Consider the following 6580-nt stretch of genomic DNA (forward strand, 5'->3'; position numbering starts at 1 on the left):
TTCTCACAGGCATGTTCACATCCAGTGTGTAGTCAACTGAGCATGTTCAGTCTACACGCATTGGGTGCCCACACACATACACATCCATACCACCAAAAAACAGAATAGCTACCTGAATGCACCAGTGCATGCACTTCAACTAACAAACTGCCACTTGAACACAGAATATGTCACCCAAGATGTCTGGTACTTGGCGGATGAGTCACCACTGTGAAATAAAAGATGCTGTCTGTAGGATTATGCCTCATTTTTTGGAGAAGTTGGAAAGTATGTAATGAATGAGGCAAAAATGGCAGAGAAAGGATGTTGTAAAGTTTAAATAGCTGAATGCAAATTGAATTCTACCCCTCTTCCCCCAGACAGGCACACATGATGCTGAACAAGTCACATGATTTTTTACAGGTGAGCTTGAGCTTGCTTATTTTGGGGTGTTCAATCTGAGACACCAAGATCAGATTTGCAGATAACCTGCTATGTCTTTATCAGATCCCTTAATCTCTTATGTGCTATTTTCAAGTTTCTCCAGTAATTTCTGGTGTTTCCAGATCCCTCATACAGCTCAGTGAGATGGCTACTGTCCTGTAATAGAGGAGGGCCTGTGGTCTAGCCTGAAGCCTTGTACTCAGTGGGTGCCTCTATACATGCCATTTACATGCAGCAATAAACTGTGGAGTTTATTACAATAAACTCTGCAGTTTATTGCTCCAGGAAGTTCCTGGTGTGTGGTTTACAAGTGTGCCTGGACCACAGCACATTGAGCTGAGTTGTCCAGCCAGCTGGCTCAGCGTCTACATGTGTGCTGCTCTGCATGAAAAAATACAAGTCCTACCCTGCTGTAGGGTTTATTAGTTTCGTGTGCCCTAGTAGGGGTGCACATATAGACACTGAGACATTTACTGCACAGTTAGTCAACCATGCAGTAAACGTCTCATGTAGACACGTCCAATAAGGAAGAAACTTCCCCACTGCACTGCCTTCCACTTGTTTATTCCAATGCCTAGTAGCAGTGGCTCAGCTTCAAAGGGAATGTTAGAAAATGATTCAGATAAAGCCTGACCTCTGGCCTGGTGGTCAGACTGTTGTCCTCAGAAATCAAAAGAAGAAACATTTGAGGAACTACGAGATCAGGCTGCACAGATGCATTTTCAGGTTCTCATCCTGAGTTGCCCTTTGAATTTTCTCTTGTGACTCCTTTGGTGTTCTCCCATTTTTACAGCTCCAGTAATCAAACCATCATATACCTCTTGCTTGCCATATTGCAGTTAACAAACAAACAAACATGTTCAAAACTCTTTACATGACAAGAATGTCATACAGAAAATTAATGCATAAGAACAGATGGTACAGACCACTAAATGTTATCATGTTCTGCTTTATCTCACACTATCCACAGGCTTATTTATTACAAAACTCAATGGCCAGATTGATTTATTGGTTTTATTTGTTAATTAACTATTACAAGCAAAGAACAAAATAAAATGGCAAAAGAGACTGGGGGAGCCCTCTTTTAAAGTTAGGCATTAATAATAATTATAATAATAATAATATTTTTTACACTGTGTACTTTGATTATAATATGATTGCCTTAAAGGACACAGTACCTAACAGGCAAAAATAATGAAATTTCAAGAGCACAAACTAGTCAGTACTTAAAACTGCCCCACTCAGTCAGCAGTGTAAATAAAAAAATGTACCAAAGGGACACCAAAGATTTTCTGAAATTATTTGTGTTTCATTTCCCCGTGTGGTAGGTGTAACACTCATATTTTATTTTCCCTACTTACAACAGAGTTATGTTTGCTTTTACTCCTTTTGTCACTTATTATTGGATTTTTTTGCTCTCTCTCAGAAGTTCCAGCTGAAAAGGAAGAAACAGAAGTGAGTCAGTGTACAGATAAATATAGTAGCTTTAAAAAAGGATAGGCAAAGAAGTTGAAGGGAGAGAAAAAGCGCAATGTACTCTGTGAAAATGAAAAGAACTGGTAAAGAGGGATATTAGATGATGTTGGAAAAGAAAAGAAAAACAATGAGGGAAATGAAAGAGAAAAAAAAATGAGGTGCCCAGTATTGCTTGTACCTATACTAAAATAATGTCCAAATTTTTGTCATCTTTCTAAAAGAATGGGCTTCACCTAAAATATGAAGTAAAAATGAAGTTCTGCATTATCTCTGCAATTAAACTACAAAAAGCCAAGATTTAAACATCTGTAAATAATTTTATGCTTATATATATCAAACATTCATTTTTCAAAAGCTATTTTTGCAGATCCCTGTCCAAGAAATGCAAATTTTTCTTTGTCTTCAAGGATGACTTTTGCTCATGCATAATTTATTTATTGGTAATTTAGCTAATTTCCTATCCTTTATCTTTCTGCATAGTTATACTAGCTGATCCTGGAGCCCCAGAGCTATGTTGACTAATGCTGTAGTTATTGCACATTTTGTTACCCATTTTAAAAGAGGACTGGGCCTAAAAAAGTGTACCTGAAAAGAGAATATTTTAAATTTTGAAACAGTTTTGTAGTAAGTAGGGAGTCCTACTATCTCTGCCCACGTAAGACTCAGTCATACAAGCTGCTGAATCACTGATTTACATGTAAAAATACAAAGCGCTGGTCCTAGACCACTTAGTGTTTGCTTAGTATCTGCACAGGAAAGTGTCTGCACATTGAAGGGGAATGTGCACACTTGCTTGAACAGTATGAAAACACTTTGAGTTCACTGATACCAGCATCAGTAGAATGGGGGGAATGCAGTCAGGGCAAGGTGGATATACAATGGACCTTGGGTGACACCATAGATAGATGCTTAAATTCAATCCAGTGCATACAGATGAAGGGTGTGATGGCAGTCTTTGTATTTGCTTATTTCTATCCCAGACAGGTGTTTGATGGTACAGCTGGAAATATAGGGATTGTGAGAAATTGCATTGAATCACCAGTGGGACTGCTAAGCATAGCATAGTCCAGATGGCTAACAAGAACATTAGGTTCACCATCTTTCATATGGCACTGAACAGCTGATTGTAAAAAATGATATTTCTTGGGAATCTTTTGTATCAGTAGGCAAGGTGCAGAATTGCTCAGGTATGCCATATTGTCAGTTACTTTTAAGGCAGCTTTTGAATTCACTTCAATGAGGTTTTATTGCTAGATAGCAGGAGCATATGAAAAATTAAAAAATAGCCACTAGGCACATCATTTGCATGCAATGAGTTGAATTTAAACATCTATGCCTTGGCTGTGACTTTAGTTAGGCCCCCGTCCCTTCTCTTTCAATTTAATTCATGCATTGCTGGTGACAAGCATGGTTCCTTTTGTTGAGTATTGTGCACACTTCCACATACCAGATTGTAAAATCTATGCATTAGATGCTAATCTCTCTCACTTAAGCTCTTCACTTATCTTTCAGTAGCATTCTGAAGTCTGTAGGGCCAGGACCTCTTAGAAGAAGGGCCAGAAGCAGTTCCTATTAGGATACATCCCATGTGTTACTCAGTCCTTCTTAACCTACCCTGGACATCGTGTTCTTGCCAGACCACACACAGGATTTACCTCCAACAATTTAGTTCTCATAATCAGAGTATGAGCAGAAAATCACCATTCTGGGCACCTTTTGGTGAATCAGCTGTCCTCTTCCCTGACTTTTACCTACACTCTGTATGATCAAGTCTTTATAGACTTGAGAGTTCATTTTCTCAATATTTATGATCATGCCTAGACTGAGAAGTTAAGTCTTATGATTTTGGAGCTTTTTTCTCTCATAGAATGCAATACAGCATTGTGCATATATACCTTTAAGTCAAACTGAACAATGCCGTTTCAGTAAGTGTTTAAGTATGGATTTGCACAATGATATTTTGGCTGTTACACTGTATCAAATAAATATGTACTTTAAAAGTGAAAACATGCACAAATACATATTTACCTGCTACAAAAACAACTGCAATCCAATTTATAAATAATATCTACTGCAACTCATAAAATATGTATTCCAAATACTATATCTATCCAGGTTCCTGATGGGATGCAGATCCATCACTCAGAATTTAGGTGATTTCTTGGACAGTGGTACATGCTCTTACATTAAATAATTTATTTTATTTTTATTTTTCAGAAAGAAACACATGCACAAACTTATAAAAAAATAAGCAGCAATGGCAATATAACAACAACAAAAGGAAATTCTAATTTAGGCCTTGATCCTACAAATAGGAATGTTAGTGGGACCTACTTATTTGCTTTCAAGCTGAATACTGCTAAATCTATAGGATTGGGCTTAACTCCTTAGCTCATTGGACCATATTTCTCCGTGCAGTGCTTAATCCTTACAGGGACCGAATGTAAGAAAATCAAGAAAATATATTTTATACATGCTGAATTTCCAGATTATAGCACAACTATGACAATGTTGACTGAGTTTGTCACTATGTAAATCACTGTTGTTTGATGTGTTAGTTACATTATAAACCATTTTTATTTCCTAGGGGTTTTCAATATCCCTAAGGATCCCTTAATATTTCTCCATTTATAGCTCCCTCAGAGTTCTGAGATCTACAGTCCCAGTGCTGAAAGCCAAACTCAGTCATAAAAGAGCAGCTGGGAGCCGTATGAAAAGCCAGAACAAATTTAAAACCAAAAATAAAGAGAAAGAAACCCAAAGAAGCATGTTTTATTTTATATTGTTAAACTCTAGCCATTATTCTTTCTTATGGAGAGCTACAATTTTAAAACAAGTTGAGAACAAAAAAGAAACAGAAAGGGAGAGTTTTATTTTTTATCCACCAAAACACTAGTGTAGAGGTATAGGACTGGAAGGACAGAAAATTTGTGGGGAAAATGGACTTAACATATGATAAGGAAGGGCTGAGTTAGGAGAGGAAGATGCAGGGATGATGCTGTCACTCTTGAATTCAGAAAATCATCATTGTACTGATCAAGGCAGTAATTTTCTTTTTGAGTAGTTATCTTATTGTTCTTTTGCATCCTGATTGGCTATGTGGATGTTTTCCCATAAAATAACTGGTGTTTAAATTGAACCCACACAGAATAATATGGCAATGGAAAAAGTAGAACAGCATGAGCATAGTGGAACATTGTTACTACTATTGCTTATGTGTCAGGGGAAAATAGTTGATCTAAAAAAATTGACTAAAATGAAGAAATAAAAAGTTTGGGAAAATCAGAAGGGTTGGAAAGAAGATAACTGAACAAAAGAGAATACAGGAACCACTTTCTCATTTTGGCCTCCAGTCTGACTTGGATATTTCTTCTGCACTTATTCCTATCGGTATCTTCTATTCTAACTTACAGTTCTTTCCTTTCCTGACATCTGAATTCTGAGATGCGAACGAAGGAAAACACTGGTATAAGAGTTGTCTGGCTTGCAGAGTCCTTTTCAATGTATTGTTTGTGGAGGCACTAATAGCCCTGGACACATTGATTCCACAGAGATATCTTTCCCCACAAGCCTCCCCTGCTGCAGGCAATACCCACTTGCCTACATGAACCAAATACTCAGTGAGATTTGTTAGTTTTTGACATGGCATTTTGTTTTCCCATGAAACCAAAATTATTTTGGTCCATTCATTTAGAATCCCAAGGAGCACATCTACACATTCATTAATGCCCCGCAATTACAGTGCATTAAGTTTAGTACCTGTAATGCCAGATACTAACTTATGGTGCTGCAATCAGCACTACTGCACATTAGCAGAAACGGTCTTGTTCTGACGTTAATGCACAGTAGACTAAAATTACTGCACATTAGTGCACTGGCACAGGTTTTGCCTGCCATGCTAATGTGCAGTAGATTTAGTCTACTGCACTGGACGCACCTCGTGTATATGCTCCCTTAACATGGAGAATCTGCAGCGAGACTCACTGAAAAGTTACAGAGGCTTCACACTACCGTGCTGAAATGGTCACATCCTTCACTGGGCTACCAGTTAGAGACTGGAAAGCTGCTCCTCCTCCCAGCAGCGAGCAACTGCAGGGTTTGCGGATGAAGAGGGAATGAGGAAGGCCGAGCTGGAACAGCGATGATGAAAGAACGACCCCAGGCTTGCCTTTGGGCTGTGCTTTTCTGGGTTGTTTCTTGTGCAGGGTGCAACAGGGCTGTCCAGCCCCCAAGCCTAAGTCGTCCTTGGTCGCTGCGGGGGCGGATCCTGTACGTGCTCTTTCACAGGAGGGGGCACCCGCATGAAGTGACCAGCTCCTCTCCCCGGAGTTAACTCGGGGGACCCAGAGGGTGAAGCGCCGCTGCTTTTCTGCCGGGAACTTCCTTCCTGACAGCAGCAGACCCACCTGTCCCCGGGGGGCAGGGCAGGGCAGGGCAGGGCAGGGGCGCAGGGCACCCGAGCAGAGTAGGCGGAGAAAGGGTCCGGCGCGAGGGTGTTTTTCGCGGAGCAGCCCGGGGCGCGGGGCGCAGCCCGCAGCCCAGCCCCGGCTCGCGAGCGCCCCTGGCGCCGGGGCAGCGGTGGTAGGGGGAGCGCCAGGGACGAGAGCTCTGCAGCCGGCCCCGCGGGACGGGCACAGCCCCAGCCCCAGCCCCAGCCCCGCACCTCTGCCTGCCCCCGGCG

The sequence above is a fragment of the Alligator sinensis genome, unplaced genomic scaffold, assembly GCF_000455745.1.
Source record: "Alligator sinensis unplaced genomic scaffold, ASM45574v1 scaffold340_1, whole genome shotgun sequence".
Classification (NCBI taxonomy): domain Eukaryota; kingdom Metazoa; phylum Chordata; order Crocodylia; family Alligatoridae; genus Alligator; species Alligator sinensis.